Below are 10,764 nucleotides of genomic sequence, written 5' to 3'. Positions count from 1 at the left end.
CCCTAGAAAAAACTTTAGTTGGTACATCTCAAGTGGTGCTGTCGTGGAGACGACTGTGGAAAAAAGATTATACCTACCCGATAATCGGGTTTCCAGGAGTCTCCACGACCACACCTGTACATTCTTCCCCTAAAGAAAAAAAAAATATAGAATATAATTTCCCCCCCCCCCAAAAAAAGATCCAGTTGGGTAAAGATTTAAGTTAAGCTCCTACCCCGGCAATTCGTTAGAATCTACTGAGGAAAGTGGGGAAGGGGGGGAGCTTTTAACCTCAGTGTGTTCCTGTCCTATCAGGAGGAGGCAATCTCAAGTGTTGCTGTCCTGGAGACTCCTGGAAACCCGATTATCGGGCAGGTATAATCTCTTTTTTATTGAGTAAAAAGTAAAAAAAAAAAAAAAATTAACGGAAAAAAGTCAGTTAAAGACATTAAATAGCCCTATGTCACAGAAAAAATGGAGCATGCAGGTATATTTGGTTGTCGGGGAGCAGAGCTGTCAGCTGAATGGTTGTTCAGCTCACAGATATTTAAAGTGTTAGACCAACTTTAAGGTGCTTTTACACGGAACCATTATCTGATTCCTGCATCCAGTGAGAATCTGATTATCGTTCAGTTTAAATGCTGCCCCAACTAAACGCTGAACAGGAATTTGTTTGCTTCTCATTAGTCCTCCAATTTCTGCATGTGTCAACAGGCAGTCGCTCACTTATGAGGCTTAAATGAATGAATTACTAGCTATACTGAATGTTTTCCCAAACAATGTACAATATGCAGCACATCAACCAGCTAGGCTCATGGCTCTAGAAGGCCTAATGTCCAAGGACATATGCATGAAATGTTGAGTGTAACTGGCTGTGTATCCCTTGTAGTAACACTCTTTACCCATGTATGATTGACACTGAAAATTCAGTATACACAAACTTCCCTTAAAAGTTGTGTTCTCCAAGAATTGTATTCCATGCTTAGATATGATGCTTTTTATTGTAATGATTTTGCAAATGACTGACCAGATTTTTCCTTTTTTTTTTTTGCAGTGAGGATTTCAGAGGAACAGAAAACTGAGCTTGAGGAACAAAGGGGGCTGGAACAGGAGGTCCACAGCGGCCTATAGAGAACGCTCTGCATGACTGGGTGGTTTGGAAGCAAAGGGGTTAATGTGAGTTAGAAGAGGCAATAGGAGGTGTTAAGGAGAGTTTGGTGAGGTAGTTATAAAGGGGGGGGGGGTTGGCAGAGAGGGAATGCCATTTTAGGAAAGTGAGAGAAGAGTCCCACCCTCCCGACCTATTGGTGCCAGGGAAAAGAAGGGGTTCATTTTTTCTGTCATGGCAGCGGTGGAGGGTGGGTGTCCTTGGATTTGATTTTAAATTGGTGGGAGGGGGAGGAGTTGGTGGATACGGCATCACCAGATAATACTCCCTCTTTTTTTTTTTTCTTTTAATTTGTTGGTGTCCAGAGCTTTGGGTCTGGCAAAACGAGGGTGTGTGGGGGGAGGGTGGGGCCTAGACTCTGGTTATAGTTAGCCCCCTGAGGGCAGCTAGTGGTGCCCATAAGTTGGTCAGTAGGGCTGTGGGCAAAGTTCGTTTTTATTTACATTTTAAGCACCAGATTTTGTGGCTCCAAGGATCTTCCCCCTCAGTGTTTTATATATTGTATGTTATGTTAATAAAATGGCTGCTGTGACCAATTTATCTGAAGCTGGTGTCTGTAGTTTATTTGGGGGTTGGCTACAGGAGCGGGGAAGTCTAACCTACCCAGGCCAAGGCTTTCCAAAGTTGCTCCTAATATGTGATAGAACAGGAAGACAAGCTTTAACACACAGATTTTATACCCATTAGTGACGCGGCCTGTTTGCACCTTGACAAACAACTAATTTTTCTGGTTTTCCTATTCTCTCATTCCAGGAACCATAATTTTTTTTAACTTTTCCATTGACATAGCCATATGAGGGCTTATTTTTGTGTGGGACAAGTTGTATTTTTACATCATTTTTGGATACATATGAATTGTAGAACTCTTAAAAAATCCAAACAATTTTTCCCCCTAATCTCCTAAATTTAATAAGATTTTTTTTTTCTTTCATATTTTATTCTTTCCTGCCCCAAACCTTTTTCAATTAGCAGACTGAGATGCCAATGCACCCTTTTAGCGCTTCGGTAAGCAGTTACATGACCTATAATGTCACTAGGTCTTCTGGCTCCAGTGTCATCAAGTATACAAGTCAAAAGGTCTAGTAATAGAGAGACCTGGGTCTTGATATGGTAGATCACTGATCTGTTTCAGGGACTCCCATTGACCGGCGTGGTCACATTGGTTAAAAAAAACCTGTCACCACTACAGCCAATGTAAACACAGCAGTAAGCAGTGGATGGTAAGCAGCGGATGTGTAAAAAATGTAGTTAACTTTTATTTATTTGGCCAGCTCTGATTACTTAGTCAAACAACCACTTTGGTATGCAGAGCAGGATGCACGATAATCTCAGATATACACCAGCTTAAAGTCTGTGTAGAGATCCGTTACAATTTAAGACCGTTTTTGGCATAAACCATAGTTGGAGATAAGCCATGCTCACTCCCTTATATTACCACCAGTCTAGAGCAGTAGCGCTGGTCACTGCCCTCCGAATATGGAAGAACCTGGTAGCAGTCACATGCCTTTCATTGTGTATGTGATGGCTCAGCCAACTACAGGCTTCAGGGTCATGTGCAGCTCATTGGCCTGTGATTGGCTGGACAATCACATGCATAATGAAAGGCACATTACCACTACTACGTTTAATCTGATGAGCTGCCAGCAGCCTCGGCTACTGCTAAGCACCTCCTACGTTTTTTAAAAATTAGCTAAGTGGTTGGAAAAGTTGCACATTTTCGCGCAATTTTGATTTATGACAAAATGTGTTACTGTTTTATTCCCCAATAGTGCTTTCGTCTTAGAATTAAACATTTCACAAAATATACACACATTTTGTCAAAAGCAGATTCCAAATGGTATATAAAGAGAACATAAACAGCAAATTCAACTGTTTTTGAATTTTGGTAGGTTTTTCACAGTACTTTCATACCTCTTCTGGTCATAGTGTAACCTTCATGGTGCTAGCCTTGTTAAAATACATTTATACTTGCCTTCTGCAGAGATGTACACCTTTTATTCCTCAGCTACACAACCAGGAAGTGACTTGAGTGACCAATTAGTGGTCACTTATGGGTAACTTCCACTTCCTTTAACAGATCTTTCCTCACTGGGTATTTCCATGTCAAAGGGGTATTCCATCTGAGACTTCCATTAAAAGTCTAGATGTGGATTCTACCTCTGGGAATGACCACTATTTCTAGTTTTGGCCCCCATCACCCCAAACCTTTGCTTTGTTTTCATAACTCCCACAGAGTCAACAGGAGATACAGAATCCGTGTAGCGCTCAGATCTCTGCTGTTACTCAGGATCTGTGGAAACAATGTAGCTTACTGTTGGGTTTCTGCAACTTCCCTTGACCTCTATGGGAGTTGCTTGCTCAGCTGTTTCTGTAAGCCTCAGACACTGGATACATCTGGCGTGGGGTGAAAATTAGAGAATAGTGTCATTCAGGTGGTGTAAGGGGATCAAAATTTAAGAATGGTGTGTGTACCAGAGGTGAGACCCACTCTAATCAGCTTTAAGGTATAGTCCGTGGCAATGCCAGAAAAGTCTCAGATGGGAATACCTCTTTTGGGTGCGCTCACATGTAGTGGAAATTCTGCTGGTTTTCCACAGTGGAAAAATCCACATCAAAAACCACGGCGGCACCTGCACCATTGGTTTGGTTTTTTTGACTGGGTTTCAGCTTCAGATCCATAGCTCATTTCAGCCTGAAACTCACTGCTCCGCTTACCTCGGAATACTGCGCCCTCCCTGAAGCAGATAGCCATCAACTATTAAACCCACTTCCGCATCACATGACTGGCAGCAGTGATACTCAGTAATGGTGCCGGGTTGATGGATATCTGCTGCAGGGAGGGCGCAGTATTTCGAGGTGAGAGAAGCAGCTTTGTAGGCTGAAAGCGGCTGCAGATCTGCAGCTGAAAAGCATCAAAAGAATGGGGTTCATATGTGACATTTGTGTCTCGCAACACACAAATCTCAGGAGATTTTCATGGTCGTGTGAAATCGGCCCTTGTAGTTGTGACATCTTAACAAAAATGCTATTAGTTAGGATATGCTCACATGTGACAAACATGTTGCAGAATCCACTGATTGGGGCTTGCAGAAATCTAGATGCATGCTGGAGAGCAAAAAACAGTCTGATGGATGGAACAGCTTTTCAGTCACAAATTTCTGTAAGGTTCTTTTCACATCTGCGCCAGACACTCCAGCACAGATCCACCATGAAAGGATGACTGGTACCAAACGAATCCCATTATAGTCTATTGGCCTTTTTGGTTGTGTACCCTTAAAGCAGGAGATTTTGGTTTCTCCTCTTATAACACAGCAGAAAAACAAAATCCCTGAGGGTGCCTTCACACTTGTGAGAAATGTGATGTCCTTCTACTGCCTCAGGCTCAGTCTACACTTCTGCTCCATCATAGAAGCGCCGTATCCCACATGACGGGTACAAATGTTGCCTAACGGACCCCATGGACTATAGTGGGGATATGTCTGGCTTGTCATACTACTGAGAACTTTCTCAGACAGAACAGCATGACCTACTAGGATATATTATTATCTAGTATTTTCTGCCACATCTGTGAAAGAAGCCTTAGGCTACATTCACACAGGCGAGCACCATATCGGGCCGAAAAACTAGGCCTGATATCGCGCTTGCCAATGTGTTTTTTTTTTTCCCCCATGACTATGACTTTTTTAATTCAATATGGTTTCTGCTGTTTCATACGTGTCAAAGAATTACAAGTGTTTCCCTTTAATTTCAGTGGGAAACATCGCATCACACTTGTATGCACATTGCACAGTGCGTGAGTGTGTGCCATGTCTTTTTAGGTCCCATTAAAAACACCAAAAAGATGAATGATCGCAGCATGTTCTATGTGAATAAGTCCATTCAAAAAATGGATTTTATATTTGTGCGTATTTTGTCAGTCTTGGCAGTGTGAATAAGCCCTTACTGCACTTTCCACTTTTTCTTTTCTTCTGTAATCCCTTGTTAACTCTGAACAAAATAAATACATCCAAAAGTTACAAACTGATCTTTTATAATTTATCCATATTATAAAATGTTATAAATATAATATAACGCACTACCAACTTCCATCTGTACCTCTTCCATGTGTTTTCAAGGTATTTCACTACTTACAGCTAAGACTTTATGGGGGTCACAGACACCTGAGGGGCTCATAGCTTCACCATGAGAGCTTTGCTGTACTATTCCTATGACAGTATGTGGCATTGCAGCAAATCCCCCATACTGAACACAGGGGCAGAGCTGCTCTGTAAAGCAACAACCTGCTACCTGACTTCTGCAAGGTATGTGCAACAATATATTCTTAAGCAAGTACACAGAAGAAATATATATTGACCCCTTAAAGGGGTTGTCCCGCGAAAGCAAGTGGGGGTATACACTTCTGTATGGCCATATTAATGCACTTTGTAATATACATCATGCATTAATTATGAGCCATACAGAAGTTATTCACTTACCTGCTCCGTTGCTAGCGTCCTCGTCTCCATGGTGCCGTCTAATTTCAGCGTCTAATCGCCCGATTAGACGCGCTTGCGCAGTCCGGTCTTCTCCCTTCTGAATGGGTCCGCTCGTGCCGGAGAGCTGCTCCTCGTAGCTCCGCCCCGTCACGTGTGCCGATTCCAGCCAATCAGGAGGCTGGAATCGGCAATGGAACGCACAGAGCCCACGGTGCACCATGGGAGAAGACCTGCGGTCCACCGTGGGTGAAGATCCCGGCGGCCATCTTAGCAAGGTAAGTAAGAAGTCACCGGAGCGCGGGGATTCGGGTAAGTACTATCCTTTTTTTTTTTTTTAATACATGCATCGGGTTTGTCTCGCGCCGAACGGGAGGCCTATTGAAAAAAAAAAAAAAACCTTTCGGCGCGGGACAACCCCTTTAAGGACATGGCCAATTTTGGCATTGAGCATGCAACAATTTTTGGGGGATTTTCATCTTTTCAAAAGCCATAACTTTCTTATTTTTCTGTGGACATAGACACGAGGGCTTGTTTTTTTGTGTGATGAACTATAGTTTTCATTGGTGCCATTTTTGAGTGCATAGACTAATGCAAAACTTTTTTCATAATTTTTTTGATTTAACAGTGTTTATTCATGCAACATAATAATGCAATAAATGCTTTCCATGCGACGGTACAACTACAATAATGCAAAAAAAATTTCTTTGGATGTTTCCACTTTTCTGCAATAAAACATTTTTTTTAATTTGTTTTTCTAAATCGCTGCATTCAAAGTCCTATAACTTTACTTTTTCATGGATGGAGCTCTGTAGGGGCTCATTTTTTGCGTAATGAGCTGTAGTTTTTATAGGTACCATTTTTGGGTACATATGACTTTTTTATCACTTATGTTTTTTTTGGGGGGGGGGAGGCAAAATCAGAAAAATAAGCATTTTGCCTGTTTTTACTTTTTTTTTTTCCCCCACTTTTTGCCGTGTAGGTTAAAAAGTGTGCATTCAATTTGTTGTGCGAGTCATTGCATATATGACGATACCAGACGTGGGAATTTACCTTTTTTTTTTTAATACGAATAGGCGAAAAAGCACAAAGGCTTTTTTTGTTTGTTTGTTATTTTGAAACAGGTTTTTGATTAAAACTGTGTCCCTGTGGGGAACTTGCATCATAGCACCTATGATAAAGCATTGCAGGACTTCTGTCCTGCAATACCTTTTCACTTGTATTAGCGATTTATAGGCACTTGCAAAGCAGGGTGCCTGTATCTGGTGTCCTGTTGCCATGACAAACTGTCGAGCTCTCCGCGATTATCACGGGAGTCCAATGGCGTCATAGGGAGCACACTCCCTCTTTGAACCCTTTACATTTTGCGATCTACACAGATTGTGGCATGTAAGGGGTTAACAGGGGAGGTCACTGTCCCAATGCACCCCTGTTGCAACAGGAGGCTGGCTATCTGTGACAGCCAGCTCCCTCTGTGGGATCTCTTCTGATCTCGCGCTAAGCCCAGGACGTAAGTGTACGTCCTGATGCGTTAAGTACCCCGAAGCCAGGATGTACATTTACGTCCTGTGGCATTAAGGGGTTAAAGGTGCATTTGGATGGAACAATCATCGTTTCATAAATAAGTTTAGACACTAGTCAACAATGGATGACAATCATGCGCTTTTCATTTGTCTAGTTTCAGCCGGTCTGACAATCGTTAGGTTTAAACTCCGATTGCTCAGGGTTTCATATAGAAATGTGAAACTCTGAACGATAAGCGAACAAGAAGTTCATGATTCGCATGATAATTTGCCTGTTAAAACAGGCGGCCTGAGTGCAAACAAGCCAGTGATGACATCATCAGCTTGTTTCCTCAGAAGGCTAGAATCATGAGGTGTAGGAGGAAAATTAAGGGAAGTTTGGCAGGGTTGGAATCTGCTCATATTTTACCATCTGATGTTGTACTAGGGTGGGGACCTTTGGGCCGATTCCCTGGATAATACAGATGTTTACTTTATGGGGAACGCTTTGCAGATTTCCCTAACAAATGAGGATAATGTAAGGCATTTCATTGGTGGACACCCTACAGATCCCATAGATCCATTTTAATTGCTGAATGACATATCTCTTCTCTTCCCACAGAAACTCTGCTGCTTCTGGATGCCGGTCCTGATGATATCGTTTATAGTGACTGCATTCTTCATATCCAGCTACATAGGATAACATTTTAGTATATTTAATGTTCTACCTCAGTGACAGTGAATAATAAATGCAGGTACTTAATAAACCTATTTTGTTTTCTTCTATGTAAACTTAGTGTGTTATATTTTGTTCACATTTAAATTTGTATATCACTTTAGAACTAATGATAAAAACTAAACACAAATTAAGTGACACTTTTGTTATTTGACTTAAATACTATGGAAATGGCTAAATTAAAAATCTTTCTCCTGAAACCGGCATTGGACACATGTATAAAACACTGTCTGTCATCTGCTGAGCGCATCTGTCTTGTGTGATGGACCAGCTTCTCACATCTACAGCTGTTGTAGCGCCTATCGTTCAGGGGTCCTTCTAATGCTCCTGCCTCATCGGACAGTAGTCAAGGGTCCAGTTTATTAAACACCACTGACGTCTGGACACATTTTCCAAGGAATTTGGTCACTGCTTTACACAACTTAAAGTTGTGCCAGGATAAACTGGGGTCGGAGCAGGAACCACTGCTCCAACCCCTGTGTAGTGGCCAGCGCTCATAATTGTATGCGCAGATCTCATTGAAATCAACAGGACCCCAGCCTGCATTTTCATGTGCAGCTGCTGTTGATTTCAATGACAGCTGTTCCTGCAATTACAAGCACTAACCACCATAAAAGGGTCGGGGCAGTGGCTTCTCCTCCGACACCAGTGTATCCTGACGCTGCCTGGAAAAAACCCTTTCAGAGTCTGGAAATGTTTGGTGTTGCAGTAATCTGCAGTATTTGCTTGTACCTTTTAGTAATGTCGGGTGCCTTATGGAAGACAATGGTCATTGCAGTATTGTTGAAGAAACCTATTTTCTTTCTTTGCTGATAAATGATCACTGCAGGGATAGTGACATTTATCTTCTGAATTCTGTCAGTTGCAACATTGTAACACAGAACTTGTCTAGACTCTACTCACAATCCACATCAGTGCATGTCTATGTATATATGTGGAAAGGTAGATAGAATCCACATGGTTCCCGGGACACCAAAACTGAATCGGAACAGGAAAGGTCATCAAGAACCTAAGTAGAGCAGCATTGGGAAAGACTTAATGCCCATTTACACTGAAAGATCGCTCAAAAGACAATTTGAGTGACAGTTTTGAGCAATCCTCTTTGCATAAACTTTTAAGTAGCTAATTAGCTACATAAGAGTTACATGCAAGAGGGGCACCACTGACCGTTCCAAGAACAGCAGCTGCTTTGTATATGCAAACAGCTGCTTTGTTCTTGGAGCTGCCAGCTGGTATCCTTCTAAACTGATGACACAGAACAATAGGAGCTGCTTTGTTCTCAGAGCTATCGCTGAGAGCTCCATGTGGGGTACCAGCTGAGAACTCCGCATGCGGCGCTGATGAGGCTCATCGTAAAAGTCAACGATTAACGAATAGTCCACGATGGCAGCCCGTTTAGACACAATTATCGCTCAAAAGATGGCTTTGAGCGCTAATCGTTGTCTAAATGTGCCTTAAGGCTGAATACTCACGCCCGTATTTGCACTGCAGGACCCAGAAGGGGCCTCTGCCTCCGGATCCCACAGCAAATACTTCTCCTAGCATGCTATGGAAAATCGCTTTTTCCTGCCTATGAGCAGAAATCAACAGTGATTTTTTTTTCTCCCCCCCCCCCCCGGTAACAGCTGGCCTGACAACTATCCGATTGGAGACATGGAGGGGAAAAAAGAGGAGCAGAATCTCTGGCCTAGTAACAGCAGCTGATTGACTGGCTGAAGAACTGAGGGAAGGAGCTGTTCTATAAGAATCCTGGATATCAGTGAGGCAACAGCAGTTAAAGAATCCAAGTGAAAGTTTCCCTGCCCTCACTCTCTTTTTGGTTTACCCCGTCACTGTGTTCAATTAAGATGGAAGCCTAAATTAAGTTATTAGGGGCATAAGTTATGTGGTTACTTGTGTTGTGGTGACCAAGTATTGGTTTGAGGGGAACTTGAGTTGAGTGAACGAAGTCCTCATTTATGTTATTACAAAGTTGATTGTGGTAAGGGGATTGACAAGGCCCACGTAAGTTATATGGTTACGTGTGTCATGGTGACCAAGTATTGGTTTGAATTATTACATGGTGATTGATATTGGTTTATGGGAGGAAAACTCCCCAACTGAACCTTTTAATAAAGTACCACACCCTTTTATCTCCAAACTGGTGTGTTTCTATTTAATAAAGTTGGATTAATTATGTCAATAACACATAAAGGTCCATTTAGACAGGACGAATGTCGGGCAAACAATGCCCAACACTCGTCCCTGTGTGTCCTTACTCCCATGCTCCTGCACAGAGCAGCAGGGAGGCTGCAAGAGATTTCACTTCTCATGCTCCCCACCCCTCTCCATTGAGTTAACATAGCGGCTGTTCAGTACTGAATAGCCGCTATTTACACTGAACGATGGAGCATAAACGATGGATGACAAGCTGATCGTTCAGTGTAAATAGGGGCCATTTAGTACTGAACAGCCACCATGTTATGTCAATAGCAGCGGAGCGCGAGCAGTGAAATCTCCTGCAGCCTCCTCGCTGTGAGTCAGCGATACTAACTCCTGTGCATGGGAGCTAGTATGTGTGGGGAAAAGTGTCAGGCATTGTTGCACCGACATTCGTCCCGGCTAAAAGGGCGCTAAGATCCCATGAATGGTTGACTGTGCAATTGTGTGGCTGTTTGTTCACGTCTATGGAAGTCACGGAAACAATGATGGTAAGCTCACATTAGGCTGCATTTCATCTAGCAGACCCCAAGAGAAGCCAATCATATGTATAAAAAAGTCATAATGGTCTTTAACATCGGAAATCTGAATGATTATCAATCAGTGTAAAGGCATGCCTCAACTAAATGAGAATTCTTTCACTTCTTGCTCATTTTCTGCATGCAGAAATCTGAATGAGGGATCAGCCATGTAAACAGGTAGTATCAT

This window comes from Eleutherodactylus coqui, chromosome 4 (assembly GCF_035609145.1).
Source record: "Eleutherodactylus coqui strain aEleCoq1 chromosome 4, aEleCoq1.hap1, whole genome shotgun sequence".
NCBI lineage: Eukaryota > Metazoa > Chordata > Amphibia > Anura > Eleutherodactylidae > Eleutherodactylus > Eleutherodactylus coqui.
Note: the sequence above shows the minus strand (reverse complement) of the source record.